The sequence below is a fragment of the Podarcis cretensis genome, assembly GCF_951804945.1.
Source record: "Podarcis cretensis genome assembly, chromosome: 1".
NCBI lineage: Eukaryota > Metazoa > Chordata > Lepidosauria > Squamata > Lacertidae > Podarcis > Podarcis cretensis.
In genome coordinates, this window is record NC_137170.1 from 114,222,519 (window position 1) to 114,239,787 (window position 17,269).

The window sequence follows — 17,269 nt, forward strand, 5'->3', positions numbered from 1 at the left end:
GGCAGTCTGTTCCACCATCTTGTGCAGTTTGTACTGTCAGGTAGTCCTGACAGTACAGGATTTCCTCAGAAGGTCACCAAGGATACTCAACGAGAGAATCAATCATAATGGACAAACTTTTCTGGAAGACAGTTTGCCTGCCACTACATCTTTTCCTCTGTAATCCAGAGCGAGAAAGGAGGGTTTGGCAAGTTCCAGTGTGGGCTTGCAGTCCATGTGGGTTGATGGTCTGATACAACAGGCCAAGCCTGTGTCATGTATGGGACAGCTGCTTCCAACCAAGTCAGACCATCTAGAAAAGCATTCCATAGTGACTGAAAGCTTCAGACAATAATTTTCCACTCTACCTGGAGATGTGATGGTTTGAACCTTCTATGTGTAAAGTAGGTGCTCCCCCATCAATCTACAACCCTTCCCAAACTATGAACTCTCTCTGTATGCTTCAGAGCATATCCCAGAATCCTCTGGAAGGAACCATAGTAGACATACATGTTTCCCAACAGATGGGTTGAGAAAGTGTTCCTGAATGTAGAAAGTTTGAAAACCACTGCCTCAAATCTACCATGCAGGACAGGTATTTGTTTCCCTCCCCCTAAAATTATGAAAAAATATGCTAACATAGTGTATTTAGGGAATTTTAACAAATGATAAGTGGGCAGAGGAGTTAAAAATAAGCAAGCTTTCTACTATAACATAATAAGCAGCAATGCAATGAATTTGTCATCATGCAAACTCTGAAACTTAAGGACATAATTATTTCTCCTTGTCTTCCTAATAAGTGGTAGGCATGGATAAATTCCCTTCTGAGTGTGCACTTAATCAGGGCAGCCGTAATTGCTGCTTTACAGTAGAAAATGCAGGAAACTCGAATACCATATATTTCTGTGAAAAGACATCATTCTGATTTCCACTAACTAAATAAATAGTGGAACGAAGATAAAACACTCATCCATCTACCCAAATTCACTGTAGCTCATGACTCCTTTGAGTGCTTTTGAATGGTTTTGTTCAGTTTCCCCTTAGAAAAAAAAACCTCCTGTAATAAAATTACTGGGTATAAAAAGACATGAGAAAAACATTAGGTTTCAGGCAAACAGAATGCTTAAAGCGTTGCTTGCAAGGAATATGAAGTTGGGGGGGGGGGGTGACTCCTTGATCATGAAGACAGCTGCATCAAATTATTGAGCTCCACTTTTCAAAGTATTGAGCTCCACTGCAGTTTTCCTGCAGTGTACAAAGTGATATTACAAAATATAGATAATACCCAAGTGATGAACAGATCGATCTATTTCCAGACTGTGTTTATTTCACATGTGTTCTTTCATAAATCCAAACTGAACAATTTCTGCACCCCCCAATCCCCCAGTATCAGTAGTTTTCTTTCTCTTAAACTAATGTTTATTTATTTGCCTCTTAACATATTGCTCAATTTTCTGACCTCTTCTCAGATCCAACAAACCTCCACTGTGCCTCATTCCAAATGGAAGCATGAACCCTGGGAGATTGGGGTGGCACAATTTATTATGCTTCCCCATTGCATTGAGTTTCCTTTGCAATGAAATGAATGGGGTGGAATAAAGCAATGGAAATGTACTTTCCATAATTACATAAGTTAAATAATTTCACCATAGTGGGCAGGGAGACAAATAACATAGGTTTGGGGGGAAGATGAACTAGGGGAAGAAAGATAAGCTCCCTGGTGAGAGGGTCTACTTTTCCGTGTATGGAAAAAATGGATTGTATTGGGGGGGGGGGAGGTCTTTTGTATTCATTTTTATCTTTGTGTTTGTTCTTCTGCTTCTCTACTTTCCTTTTTTATTATTATTTAGGTTTTCCTTTTTTTCTTTTTCTTTAGATAACTTTGGCTTTTATTGTATGCTGTGTTGAAAACTTTCAATAAGAATATTTACAAACGAGAACTGCACCATAAAATTTAGAGAAATGAATTGTTTTGAAAGGTGCAAATTAGGCGGGTTTCTCTTAAAGTGCAAACCATCAAATTTCTCCCCCATTCCTAGTTGTAAACAGGACTCAGTGGCTCGATGCAGTCTAAGTCCCACATTCCTTCCTACACATAACCTTCATATCTGTATCTACACATCCATGAAAAATTAAAATAGAAGTGGAGCCCCTCAGAAACATACAACAACTTTCATTTCTGGCCCACCTTCCAGACGGTGCAATATTTGTAGTGGAGATGAGCTCCATGAGACATCTTCAAGGCTTTGTTTGTGCAAAGCATCACTGTGTCGTCCTTTCTTCGCAGAACTTAGCCCATCTGGACCTACTGCTTTCATGCTTCCAGTCAAGTGATTTCCCCCTCCTCCTTTCCCTGCCACCAGGATAATATGAACAGACATCTGTGCCAACTTTGAAAACAAGCAAGCATATGTTCCATCCCAAACAAGGATGCATGGAAGCATTCAAATGTACAAATGCTTCATTTATGGCTGAATGAAAGATTCAAATCAAGTAACTAATAACAACAATAATGTAGCACGTGGATAGCTCCTGGAACAAACTGGATGCATTTGGAGTTAAACCTGAACATCTTCCTTCCTGCAGAGAAGCAGGAAGTACAAACAGTGTTCCAGGATACCCCGCGGTCCCTTTGAATGTTACTGGAGTCCTTCATAGTGAATAGTAGCAGTGGCAAACAAGCTTCCCTTGTCACCACCTCTTCTTCTCTTGCAATCTGCATCCAGCAAGGCATGCACGGAGTGTGGGAAGAATTCTCGGAAAGACTTCCAACTCAAGCAGACACACTTTACATGGAACGAGTTGTGTAACCCTTTTGGAGCATGCCTCAGAGTCCTTTGCTAATGTGCTGTGGTTCTGTGTCAGACATGCAAGGATTCCTTGTCAGCAGTAGCAGGCAGAGGGGTGGAGTGAGGCTGCTCACCCGACCTCTGGCCATTTGGATCACTGCTGCTTATGGGGAGGCATAGGGGAACAGGTGAGGGAGGTGTGGGGCAAATGCACCAGCGGCCAAAATGAGTGGCTTCACCCCACTGCGCCATCCACTCCTCCTTGTCAGATTCACTGCTCTTAATAGGAAATTTGAAAACCATGCCACTTTAACAATTGGTGCTCCGGCTTGCTTTCTCCCTTCTCTCCTCTCCCGGTTCCTTATTGATTTTGTGCTGTCTTTTAGATTGTAAACCTGAGGGCAAGGGATTATCTTGTAGACCACTTTGTCTTTTTGATAAGGAGTGGAATAAAATGTTTTATATTAAACCACTGATATGCCCTAATGAATGAAACCACACTGAACCACCCCACATATGCCATTAACATGGAATAAATGAATGGTCATTTAAATGTTTGTTCCCAATTATCCCACACTAAATATAAGCACCTGGATGAAGATTTATCTGCTTATATTATATTATATCTGCTCATGAAGTTGCTCCAAGCACCAAGGACTAAAATGACCCAGGGTCAGTTTCATGATATACACAGTAATATTTTACTTTTCAATTTAGTTTTCAGCATGCACAAAATGATAGGAGGACTGAATTTAAGAAATATGCTTCTTTGTATTTGGGGATTCATAGCCTTAATTTGCTAATATTTGGACAGCTGGTAGGCTATTCAGGGAGATATTTGCAAACTGTGAAGCTACAATGTTATTTAGCACCATTAATGATTTATATGAAATTTCACAGATTTGGCTACTTGTTACTTATTAACTCATTAGATGATAAAACAATGGTTCCTTAATTGGGTTTAAAATTGCAAACCTTGGACAGCTGATGAAACATTCCCTCAGAAGGGGGGGGGGAGCAATCACAGAAATATAAATAGGCACGGTTTGAGGAACAGAGGGTTGTAAATTCTTTGTGCAGTGATTTGAAAAAAGATATAGATAGATATATGCTATAATCATCCAGTGCCTTCTTAGTGCAAATAACAATTCTGAATCACTATGATACATAGCATGATGCCTATACATGCATGCAAAGCTTTCCATCTGGATATGGGTGGTGTGGTTGTATTTTTCCTAGACAGCATGAAATGCTAGTTTACCAGTGACTTAGTTGTGTGTGTGTGTACAGAGAGAGGAGCTCCTTGGGGTTCTGATGCAGGAAAGGATATTTTGGATAATTCTAAGCATTACGTCTTGCACGCACACATCTGCACACACAATCACACCACACCAAACCCAAGTCATCTAGCAATAGCTCCACTTTAACAAATTAAAGCTATTATACATTTCCTCTTATTTTCTTAATACAGCACTAACATGTTGCTGTTACCATCTATAATACTTTTACAAAGGAGTTTTTCTCTAATCTTCCAGTGTGACAAGGAAAAAGGATGGGAATATGTAAATAGGCAGAAAGGGAAAGATCTATTCATGCAATTGCTACATTTTTATCCACCTTATCTTTGCAAACCTCATGTATGAGATTTCCAATTTCAAGTGCTTTCTTTTTCAGGACCAGTTGCTGGCAGCCATAATTAGGAGATTGCTTGCGGACTCATGTCAGGTTTGCAGGCTTCCCATAGGCATCTGGTTGTCCACTGTGAGAACAAAATGCTGGACCAAAGATGACTTGGAGTGATCCAGCAAGGTTCTGATGTTCTTATGGCCAAGGGGTGAAACTATAGCAGTGGGGTGGGATGGGGTGGGGGGGATGAACAATGTTCTCCAGGTTCACCTCTACCAGGCATACCGACTTGGGTAGGAATAACAGGGCTGATGTCCAGCACGATGCCACAATATCATGACGTTGTATCTGAGTGTTGCATACAACATCATGATGCCCGGACATTGGACACAGCATTGTTGCACACAACATCTGGGCGTTGTGTGGGAGCTCAGCTTTCATGACTGGCAATGCTGGTGGCTCCTCCTCCTCCTGCCTCCACCAAAAGGAAAAGGATGTGAAAGGGTAAATGGCTAAGGTCAATAAAGGTAAAGGAGATAGAGTAAATAGTTGCTGTCATCTCAAAGCAACGGTAACAATAGTAACCTCTCTTTAAAGCAACAGTAACACATTACTTGCATGTTGCATATTGTGTGTGTGGCTGGGTATGTCTTTCATGTGATGCTGCCAGTATTAAGGTAAAGGTAAAGGTACCCCTGCCCGTACGGGCCAGTCTTGACAGACTCTGGGGTTGTGCGCCCATCTCACTTAAGAGACCAGGGGCCAGCGCTGTCCGGAGACACTTCCGGGTCACGTGGCCAGCGTGACATCGCTGCTCTGGCGAGCCAGAGCCGCACACGGAAACGCCGTTTACCTTCCCGCTGGTAAGCGGTCCCTATTTATCTACTTGCACCCGGAGGTGCTTTCGAACTGCTAGGTTGGCAGGCGCTGGGACCAAGCAGCGGGAGCGCACCCCGCCGCAGGGATTCGAACCGCCGACCTTTCAATCGGCAAGCCCTAGGCACTGAGGCTTTAACCCACAGCGCCACCTGCGTCCCTGCTGCCAGTATTAAATACTCCCTAATTTCTACCCTGCCAAGAGATAAAACTTGGCACACCTGGAACGTGCAGCTGGCCACCCTGTTTCTTTGACTTACCTTTTCAATTCACTTCTTCAATTCTGCCTTGTGCTTTCTCGTCTCTTTTTTAAAAATTATGTCTGCTGGAGACATCTGTGTGGTGGACTAGGGAGTGTTTGTCATTTAAGAAGATGCTGGATAGTTAGATTTTTTTTAAAAAAGAAGATATTGCATGGATTCCCAGGCAAAAGAAAAGTCCCAGAGGCTAAATACAGTGGTACCTCTGGTTAAGTACTTAATTCATTATGGAGGTCTGTTCTTAACCTGAAACTGTTCTTAACCTGAAGCACCACTTTAGCTAATGGGGCCTCCCGCTGCTGCCACGCCACCGCCGCGCGATTTCTGTTCTCATCCTGAAGCAAAGTTCTTAACCCGAGGTAATATTTCTGGGTTAGTGGAGTCTGTAACCTGAAGCGTATGTAACCCGAGGTACCACTGTATGTCCCTCCAAGCCTCTGTATATGACCCACAGGACTCTTCCCACACCATATACTTTCCACAGTCACCTCTTTCTCCCTCACCAGCCTGCTTTGCACTCTCCGTGAGATGTTTTGCCTTGCTGGAATGTGTCCTTGAACTTGGATAATGTTTTTAGTTGCCTGGATGGAGGAAAGAGAGGTACGTGTCTAGAAACTAACCTATTGCACAAAGGTAAACATTGCGTTTGTTGCTCTGTCCATTTTTGCATGTGGCCCCTGGAAGGTTGTTTTACTTGGGGTGAAGAAAGATCCTTCACCCTGCTGTTAGGGATGCCCTCTTCTCAGTTTAAAGGACTGGGTTGATAGATATTGCTAGTGGAATATTTCTTTCTGCTCTGGTCCTTGTGTTGGGGTGTGTGGGGAGTTAGGAGAGGCATAGAACCTCTGATGTGGGCCATGCCATGCTCCTTCTGGGGTAGCTTGTCCACCTTTGGACACCACCCTGCCCTCAGCTCTCACCTGTGGCTCCTAGAAGCTGTCAACATTCAGCAGCAGAGACACTGGTAACAGCTTTGAGTGGCTGGCTAAACCAGGTGAGGGTAGTCAATCTGTAACAAACCCTCGTGAGTTAGGGCATTCCCCTGCATGCAAAGACAGGAGACAAGACTAAGAGTGGGTCCCATGGTCAAGAAGGCGGTTTCTGCACGTGCTGAAGAAGGAAGCGAGGAGCAGATGGGGCTCTTCAACCTGGGAAGGTAGCCCATCTAGGAGAAGTAAAACTCTGGTCCTAAACCTCCACTGCCTCGTGGAATGTCTTTGGGAGAAGAAAAGGCCTTGGAGTAAACCCTACACAAATCTGGAGTGGAGTCTCTAAGACAGTTGTATGGCACCTTGTACACCTCCTTCTGACAATTCCTGCAGCCAAGTTGTTGCCAAATGTATTGTTCTGCTTTCCTTTGGACCACATTGGGGGGCGGGGATGTCTTGTCATCTGGGCAGCCCAGGAACTCCATATATCCTTCCCAGGCTTCCACCTTAGGGAGGTCACTTTGTTGCCACTAACACAGTGGTTTGACTTCATCCCTGGAGTGCACTCCATTGTCTCTTGAGACACGAGTGCCAACTAGGTCCTTATGTAGAAATAAATTCTTCAATGCAAGAAGAATAAGTTCTAAAGCTTTACTTGCAGAAATTCGGTTACGAAAACAATAAATCTGTTACATTTATCTTCATCTTACAAAGTCCCTGTACACTGATCCCAGCGTGATGACTTCAAAAACCTTTACAGAAGAAAATATAGCTATCCAGATAAAATACCAGCTCCATGGAAGCATAGAATCATAGAATTTTTGAGTTGAAAGGGACCCCAAGGGTGACCTGGTACAACCCCTTGCAATTCAGAAATCTAAGCTAAAGCATACAAAACAGGTGGCTGTCCAACCTCTGCTTAAAAACTTCCAAGGAAAGAGAGTCCACAGCCTCCAGAGACAAACCAATACCAATAATGTATTGAATGTATTTAAAATACTAATAATGTATATAAACATTCTTTACAGTAACTTGGATACAATGCATTTAAAATATACCGCATTTTATGCAATATTAAACATAATTTCATCATAGCAAGAGAGAATCTCGGGATGAGCCAATATGTTCAAATGCGAGATGTATTCATTTAGGGGATCCAAGGTCCCTCTTCTAGGATGCAACACACATCCCATTTCAACGCTAAAGTCCCACACGTAGTAGCTAACCTCATTCACAACAGTATTCAAAAATGATCAGGTTGATGATTATACAATATCTAGAACATGCTTAAACATGTTTTCAACAGGGAAGAAAACACTTTCCTACATAAAAAAGAACCATTGTATGTTGACACTTAATGTTTCAGCTGACATGAGAGCTATAACAGATCACAGTGGAAGAGAGCAAAACTGAAATGAATCTCTATGAAACACACATAATAAAAATGTTAGTAAGCAAAATAAGCTCTAAAATAAAAGGAGAATAGATAATAGGAAAAATAATGTGATACTAAACCATCCTTCTTTTGCAGCAGCTGCAGTTTCTAGTTTGGAAAATTATATATATATGATATTAAACAAAACTATTACCAAATGTTTGTTATGTCTCATCCCTATAAATGTGTTTGCGTATATTGCTGGTATCATTTTAGTTTTTCCTATTTTAAAATATATATTCTTCCTTCACATGATCTCAGCTCTTCAAAACATCCCATGTTGTAAACCCAGTTTCTGGATGCTATGAGAGTCACAAAACTGCTGCCATTGTGCGTCCCTTTCTCATTTCTTGCTGGTAATGAATGGCTAAGCATAGTGTTATCTAGGGATAGGTGAATCTGTCAATTTCAGTTTCTCTCAGTTACTCATTTCCCCCCAATATTTCCTCTCAACTTTTATTGTCAGTGTCTGCTACCTTCAAGGTTAGATTACTGCAATGTGTTATATGTAGGGCAGCCTCTAGAGTTGGTTCAACTGAGGCAGAATTTGGTGACCACTGGGGCAAAGCGGGTTGGGCATATTACACAGATCCCGGCAGCCAGTTAGTTTCCAGACTCAATTCAAAGTGCTGGTTTGGACCTATAAAGCCTTAGACAGCTCAGGACTGCAATACCTCAAGGACCGCCTCTCCCCATAAGAAATGACTTGGACCCTGCGATCATCATCTGAGGCCCTCCTATGTATGACATCTCCATGAGAAGTTAGTGGCCTTTTCTGTGGTGGCTGTCTGTTTGAGGAATGCTCTCCCCAGAGAGGCTCGCCTGGCAGCTTCATTACTGTGGTGGGATGATGAGCTGCTTGTGCGTTGAAGCTGGATCCCTCAGAGCTCACTCAGTGTAGTGAAACCCTGCCTTGAGCGGAGCCCTTCAGCATGGCTCCGTCAGTCGCTGGTAGAATCTGACAGAGGGCGTTTGCGGAAACGTTTCCAACATAAAAGCTGTTTCACGGACATGCGCCTCCTGGATTCCCTGCGTGACAGTTTCCGGCGGGGGGTGGGGGTCCTTAAAAGCTGTTCTGATACCTCCTCACTGTTCTCGCTGGAAGTATCCCAGAGCCTCCCCTCCGACTCCCTTTCCTTTGGAGCTCCCGCACTCCCCCTACTGGTTCCCTCTTCTGCTGAAGAATTGTCTCTCCTATTCTCCTGAAGCCTTCTCACCACCTGTCCTTCCGATGGCAGTTCCCTGACATCCACCTCCCCCCCAGGGCCCCCTTCACCCCCTCCCGCCTCTTCTCTTACTGGCGGCGAGGACGGAAATCCCTGGAAGGAACTCCCCTCATCCTCCGAGGATTCAAACACTTCTAACCACGGCCTTCCGCCTCTTTCCCCCTCTTCCTCTCCTTCGTCGGAATCTGTTTCCACCTCCACTCCCGACTCTGGGAACCCTTCAAACTCCCCTTCCTCATCTGTAGTCCCGAAGTGTTCCCTCCTAAACCTTGCCACTGGTTGTGGTTTCCTTGGGAAACGCCGATGAAACGTTTCTATTAAAATCTCGTCTTTGACTTCCTCTGCCGGTACCCATGTGTTTTCTGACTCTTCCTCCCCCTCCCATTCTACCAAGTATTCCACCTGATTCCCCTTCCACCTGGAATCAATGATCCCTGCCACATCCATGTTGCGTTCTCTCTCTTCTATGACGGGTGTCCGGGTGACCTCCCTCTCATGTTCCCCCCACTCACATCCCTCTCTGTATGGCGACAGTAATGACCTGTGAAATACTGGGTGCAATTTCATGTGACTGGGCAATCGGAGTTTGAATGCTACTGGGTTGACCTGCTGTATGACCTCAAAGGGTCCCAACCGTTTGGGTCTCAATTTCTTACACCCTCCCTTGAACGGCAGTCCTTGGGTGGATAGCCACACCCGGTTACCCACCCTTATGGTTTCGCCTTCCCTCCTATTTCTGTCTGCTTGCTTCTTATATTCTTCTTTGGCTTTCTCTAAGTTGAGTTGGAGCTGACGGTGGATCGCTTCCATCTCTTCAACAAAATTTTCCGCTGCAGGTACACTCCACCTTCCCCCGCCCTCTCCTGGAAACGCCCGAGGATGACACCCATAATTGGCTAGAAAGGGACTCATCCCTGTGGACACGTTCTCCGCGTTGTTGTAGGCAAATTCTGCCAGAGGTAACCAGTCTACCCAATCAGTTTCTCTGTCCTTTACATAACACCTCAGATATTGTTGCAAAACCCCGTTTGCCCTTTCTGCTTGCCCATTTGTTTCTGGGTGCCTGGCGGTGGAAAAACTTACCTCCACATGCAACATGCCCATTAGTTTCCTCCAGAACCTAGAAGTAAATTGTTTTCCTCTGTCGCTCAAAACCCTCAAGGGGGCGCCATGCAACCTAAAAATGTGCTCCACAAACAACCTTGCGGTTTCTTCCGCTGTCACTGCATGTGAACAAGCTATAAAGTGGCACATCTTAGTTAGTAGATCTACCACCACCATGACCGCGGTTTTCCCTTTGGATCTCGGTAGATCGGTCATGAAGTCTATGGATACCATCTCCCATGGCCTTTCTGGGGTGGGTAAGGGTTCTAATAACCCTGCTGGCGCCAACCTCTCTCCCTTTGCTCTTTGGCACCTGTCGCATCCCCTGACATACTCCCGCACGTCTTCCCGCACCTTGGGCCACCAAAACTCCCTGGTAACCAACCACATGGTCTTGTGCTGCCCGAAGTGCCCCGCCGTGGGGCTGTCATGCAACTGTTTAAGCACCCGCCCTCTTAGTTCCCCACCTGGTATGTAGAGCGCCCCTTTGTAATATAGTTTTCCGTTCTTTTCCTCAACCCCCCCTGCGTTCTCACCTGTCTCCCTGAGTTCCCTAAGTTTCTCTTGGGCATATTCATCGTTTTCAATACCCTCTACCAGTTCTCTTTGCCCCACCAATGCCGCCCCACAAACCCAGTGGTCCTCTGAGATGATATGTCTTTCTTCCGCCCCTCCTTCCCCCTCCAAGTACTCAGGTTTTCTGGAGAGAGCGTCCGCCCTGACATTCTCAGCCCCTGGCACGTAGCGAATTTCAAAATTGAACTTGGAGAACTCTTGCGCCCATCTTACTTGTCTCTGGTTCAATACTCGGGCTGTTCTCCAGTATTCTAGATTTTTGTGGTCTGTCCGCACTTGAACCTTGTGTTGCGCCCCAATCAACAGGTGTCTCCATCTCTTGAACGCTTCGTGGACAGCGAGTAATTCTCTGTCGTACACTGTATAATTCCTCTCAGACTTGTTCAATTTCCTCGAGAAGAAGGCACACGGCCTCCATTCCGACGTATTCGCTCCTGGCTGCAGGAGCACGGCGCCCACCGCTCTGTCAGACGCGTCGGTTTCCACCCTCATCGGCTGCTGCAGATCCACGTGTAAGAGTTGTTCTTCCGAAGCAAACGCCCTCTTTAAACTTTCGAAAGCTCGCTGCGCTTCTTCCGTCCAGACAAATTTCTTCTTACTGCTGAGACAATCCGTGATGGGGGCTGTTAAATGGGCGAAGTTCTTGATGAACTTCCGATAGAAGTTTCCGAACCCCAAAAACCTCTGCACATCTTTCTTAGTTTTCGGTGGCCTCCATTCCAGCACCGCTTGCACCTTGCTAGGATCCATGGCCAGCCCCTTGTCCGACAACCGGTACCCAAGGAATTCCACCTCCCTGGTGTGAAACTGACACTTCTCCAGTTTCACCCACAGCTGGTTTTCTTGCAGTTTGCTCAGTACTTCTCGTACATCTCGCACATGCTGCTCTTCATCCTCTGAGTACACCAGTACATCGTCCAAGAACGCAGCGCAGTTCTTGTACAGCAATGGTCCTAGTACGTGATTCATGAATGATTGAAATACTGCTGAACCCGCCTGGAGGCCGAAAGGCATAACGCAGTACTCAAATGCCCCCAAGGGGGTGAACATAGTGGTTTTCCACTCATCTCCCTTTCTCATACGTATCAGGTTATACGCCCCCCTCAGGTCCAGCTTGGTAAAAATCTTCCCTTTTCTCACCCGGGTCAGAATGTCATCGATTCTGGGCATAGGGAAAGTCACGGGTTCGGACACTGCGTTTAGGGCCCTGAAATCCACAATTAATCTCGGTTTGTCCGAGTTTTTTTTGTCTACAAAGAACACTGGGCTACCCCCCACCGCTCGTGACTCCCTGATGAACCCACGCTTGAGGTTTTTGTCAATAAACTCCCTTAGCTCCTGCATCTCTCTGTCAGACATTGCATACACCTTGCCCACTGGCAATTGCGCTCCTGGAAGTAAGTTGATTTGGCAGTCAAAGGGTCTGTGCGGGGGTAGTTTATCTGCTTCCCTTTCGCTGAAGACGTCGGCAAAATCTGCATATAGTCGTGGTACCCTACCTTGATCCATTGCTTCTATCTTTGCTAACGTGGCCTGAGTGCCTACTTGGCCCCCTTTTTCTGTGCAGTGTCCCATACAATGTGCTGACCCAAAGGAAACCACTCTCTGATGCCATCCCACAAGCGGATCATGCAGCGCTAGCCAGCTCATCCCCAAAATGATGGGCGCTCCTCCCAACGTGGCTATATTAAACGCTATCCGTTCCGTGTGTCTTGCCACCCTCATTGTCATGGGGACAGTCTGCTGGTCTACTTCTCCCCCCAACAGCGCCCTCCCATCAATCGTGCTCACCTGCAGGGGATTTTTTAAAGGAATGGTCTGTATCTGATGGGCGGCTGCAAACTCCTTACTCATAAAGTTGCAGGAGCTGCCTGAGTCTAATAGCGCCTTCACTTTTAGTGGGTGTCCGTTTGCCAGCTCCAGCAATACCTCTATTACAAGAGCTGGTCTTGGGGGTTCTGGCGTGGGCACATTTACTGTTCCTTGGCCTGGCTGCTGTGCCCCGTCGGTGGCAGCCAGGCGTTGGCTTTTACTTGCTCCTTAGCTCCTTCTCCCTCCTCCCCAACAGCTCCCGCCATTCCTTGCCATTCCTTTCTTTGCGGACAAACTCTGGCAAAATGACCTGGCTGTTGGCAGAGAAAACATTTCTTGGCGCCTTTTCCCTCCTTCTTCCGCCCTTCACTGGGGTTTGAAATTGCGCGCGCGCGCGCTGTTCCGATTTCCATCGGCTCTGCTGGCAGAGAAGGCTGCTCTGGCATCTCTGGAATGCGGAAATCCCTCCAACGCTCCCCTTTCCCTTCCCGCTTCTCCAAGGCTCTGGCCTCCTGGCGTGATCCTATGGCCAGCGCTGATTTAGTCAGATGGTCCATAGACTCCGCCCTGGGCCCCCGGGAAAGTTCGTCTTTCACTGCCGAAGATAGTCCTTCTTCGAACAGCATTTGTATCGGTTCCGCTGACAAATCCCATCCTAATTTATGGATCAACATGGTGAACTCAGTCCAGTACTCACGGACAGATCGGTTCCCTTGTTTACACGCCATTAACTGCCTGCGCGCCACTCCCTGCTCAATCTCGCTGGAAAACATTAGATCCATGGCGCGAAAAAACTTCCTTGTGTCCCTTAGGGCTTCATTATTGGCTGCCATTAGTGGCCTCACCCAATCTTTGGCCCCGCCTTCGAGATGCCCAATCACATAAGCAACCCTCGAATCCTCATCAGGAAAATCATCAAACTGCAGATTGAGGGCATATTGCATCTCTGTCCTGAAGGCTTGATAATTCCTGGGATCACCCCCAAACTTCTGCACCAGTCCTGGCACTTTCCTCGAGAGCTGGGCGGCTTTCCCCTTTTCTGCATCATGAGCCCTCCTCTCCTCCAGCCTCGCCGTTTGCAGAGCTAACTGTACCTCCAACATCCTGTACCTTTCTTCCAGGCTAGGACCGGCTGCAGCTGCTCCCCCATCTCCGGCTCCGGCTGGGTTGCTCATGATGCCTCTCTTTGCACAAGCTGCTTTCAGGGACTGTCAGATTGCTGTGGTGGGATGATGAGCTGCTTGTGCGTTGAAGCTGGATCCCTCAGAGCTCACTCAGTGTAGTGAAACCCTGCCTTGAGCGGAGCCCTTCAGCATGGCTCCGTCAGTCGCTGGTAGAATCTGACAGAGGGCGTTTGCGGAAACGTTTCCAACATAAAAGCTGTTTCACGGACATGCGCCTCCTGGATTCCCTGCGTGACAGTTTCCGGCGGGGGGTGGGGGTCCTTAAAAGCTGTTCTGATACCTCCTCACTGTTCTCGCTGGAAGTATCCCAGAGCCTCCCCTCCGACTCCCTTTCCTTTGGAGCTCCCGCACTCCCCCTACTGGTTCCCTCTTCTGCTGAAGAATTGTCTCTCCTATTCTCCTGAAGCCTTCTCACCACCTGTCCTTCCGATGGCAGTTCCCTGACAATTACATACCTTCAGGAGCCAGGCAAAAATGTTTTTCTTTTAACCAGGCCTTTGACTGATCAACATCCTGTGTCCTTTTAAATGTGTTTGTGGGAGGAGGGTTATTGGATTGTTTCTGTTCTTGTTTTTAAATGTATTTTGTGTTATCATTTTGTATTTTTATGTTGTGGACCACCCTGTAGTCTTTGGATGAAAGGCAGTATACAAATTTCAGCAGCAGCAGCAGCAACAATAATAAGTAGTAGTAGTAGTAGTCATCTTATTATACATTTGATGTTATTACACGGTCCATTTCTTCAACACAGTTCTCTAGGAGGGAATAACACAGAGGGCAAGCATGTTGCATCATGCTTGGTGTGATACTAGGTATTTTGTCCTCTCTCGTGACTGCTGCTGGCTGAAATTACTCTTTACATGGCAAAATTAATTTCCTGCAACATCTATTTTCTCCTTTTGTTTAATTTGGTGGGGTTTTCACATCTGCTACATCTCTTCAACAAGCTGGTGAAACAACCTTCCATGGCCTTGTTATATAACTAGCAAAAGTTACTATATCTGGAATTACATTTGTCCACAACATTTGCTGCAGAGAGGGCAAAATTATGTGTTTTTATTATTTCATGCAGTTTATTTATACTCCTGCCAAGTGCCTTGGTATCTTTTTGCATATACTATCTTAATCTAGCCTATAAGCAATGAAGAATCTTGTGCTAGGCAAGTTTCAGCACGGAGGTTTTAGCAGTTTGATAACATGCCTTTAATAGATAATGTGCTGGCTTGTTATAAATGTTACTTTGAAGTTCTACATATTCCAGTTAGTCTTACTGAAATTTGAGCAGGCTTCTTTTAATGAAGTATTATGGAATCTAGATATTAAACATGAACTAGTGGTAATTTTGGAAGCAAAACTGAGAGGGAGAGGGAGAGAAGGAGCACAAAGGTAGCCTTATAAATGGTAGAAATTGACTATTCAGCAAATATTGTTTCAGTGTATTGTTTACCGTTTATGAGAGCCGGGCCTTGTGCAGTATATCTTGCATATTAGTAGAGTAAAGGTCAAGCAATTTTCATTTTGCAAGGAATTTTGTAGATAAGCAGGGTTCCTAATGATTTCCAAGAAGGTCATTTAATAATTGGGCTGTCTTTGAGACTTACCTTGCAAAGCTCAAGGAGGGGAGGAGGCGGTAGTTAATTTCTGAAGTGAGATGCCAGGGTTCCAAGCAACCTTTAAGCCACATCCTCTGACTTGCCACACCTGACCCAAATCTCAGGTGTCTGTATAGGTGCCCAGGCTTATTTGTGAAAAGCAAAAGACATTCCCATTCAGAGGCATTCCTATCTTAGTCTAACCTGCCTCACAGGGTTGTTGTGAGGATACAATGAAAAGGAAATACATGCCACCTTGAGATCATTAGGGGAATGGTGGGATATAAATATGATAAATTAAAATCTCAAGGCTAATGTGGCATGCCCCTCCCCAAATAACCTAGTTAAGACTTCAAGAGGGGGAGCTTGCATGTGGTAGGAAAGTAAGTAATTCTATGTATAACCAGGAACCATTGACTTAAGAGCCCCAGTATCTTTGTAGAAAGAGCTGTCTAATTTTTTTCTTATTAGCATACCGCCACATGTTAACAATTTCTGGAGCACCCTTTACATAAAAGACACCTGCTGCAAAGGGGGAAAAAATAATGAAAATAACGACAGCACATCCCCTAATTATAAAATGAGAAGTCTTTCTCATAGGAAGTAATTAATGCTGGTTAATTATCTGATGAGGCTTACTCAGATTTTAGGTGTTCTAAAAGAAAAGAGAAAAACAACAAATCACCTCTAAAGCTAACAAGATCACTGCCTTATTAAAAATGCATTCATTACTGAATTTTAATGGTAACATTTGTCATGTGAAAACTTCCCGTTCTGACTCGTCCTCAAAACTAGAGCTATTAATATGAATAATGCCTATTCAAATTACTTTTAAATATTTAAAACACTCTACTGTTTAAGCCCTTGCCATATTTTATTTCTTTGCAGGGCACAGGTATTGTAGCTGTAAAAGGTGAAAAATCAATGGGTGAAGTCAAGTATTAAGAGAGTTCCTGAAGTAACACAGGTAATTCAAAGTTCACAATTCCATTATAATACTAATGGGCATTAGATTAAAAAAGATCAGCTTGTTTTCTGAGTTTGGATAAGAACTGATAAAGCTTTCTGCTACTGTGGAAAGGTAGCAGAAAGGTGGAATACATATGTTTTGCTGGTCCTGCATAGAGTATAGCTTTGAGAGATGCTGTGGGTGAAGGTGCTTACCTCAGTAGTAGAACATCTGCTTTGCATGCAGAACATACCAGAAATGGGGTTAGGAAGGTGAAAAGTGAGCTTAGTAGTTGCATGAAGGGGAAGCTCTAGGGAGTTGACATTGGGGAATGGCAGGGGGGTTGATGAGTGGCACAGACAGGGACACAGCCCCTAGGAATATATATTTTCTCTCATTTTTTTATGATCACCCATGTTCATTAAGCCAACATTGTACACCTCTTCATTTTGAGTAGAGTGATGTTGTTCTAAATTATCCTTCTTGTGCCTCAGATCTATCAAAGAAAGTAGGTAATTCTTAATTTCTGATGTGTTTGTGCTACTAAGATGTCTAGCATTCCATTTAGAACCAGGGACTCAGCTCCATTAGTAAAGAAACAGTGATTTGAATGCGCTATAAACATGCAACACTAAAAGGCGCCATGGAGCAGGAATTTTAAAACATGGTTTTCTATAGGGATTTCTTTCTTTTGTTATAACAATCTAATTTCTGACTTATTTATAGCGTGTTTCCCCCCTGTGTCTAGATCTACCCCAAGTGACCAATTTCACTGATGCTTATATGTTAATGTTTCAGTTCAGAATTCCACTTCACTTTCACCATTATGTTCTCAAGGTTGCTTTCTGTTTTGTGGTCCAGGGAGTAACATGTGTGGCTGAGTTTTACCATGTGATATTTGTGCTTTTCTTTATCTGCAAAAGTGCTGATTG

General features: G+C 44.8%; 1 long non-coding RNA gene across 1 annotated transcript in view; it reads left to right on the forward strand.

Moving 5' to 3' along the window:
- The window catches only part of LOC307220518, a 99,432-nt gene that overhangs the window by 42,450 nt on the left and 39,713 nt on the right, over nucleotides 1–17,269 (forward strand). The window contains exon 3 of the long non-coding RNA XR_013840901.1: nucleotides 16,277–16,355. This is a non-coding gene — a long non-coding RNA (uncharacterized lncRNA). The remainder of the gene's footprint in view (nucleotides 1–16,276; nucleotides 16,356–17,269) is intronic.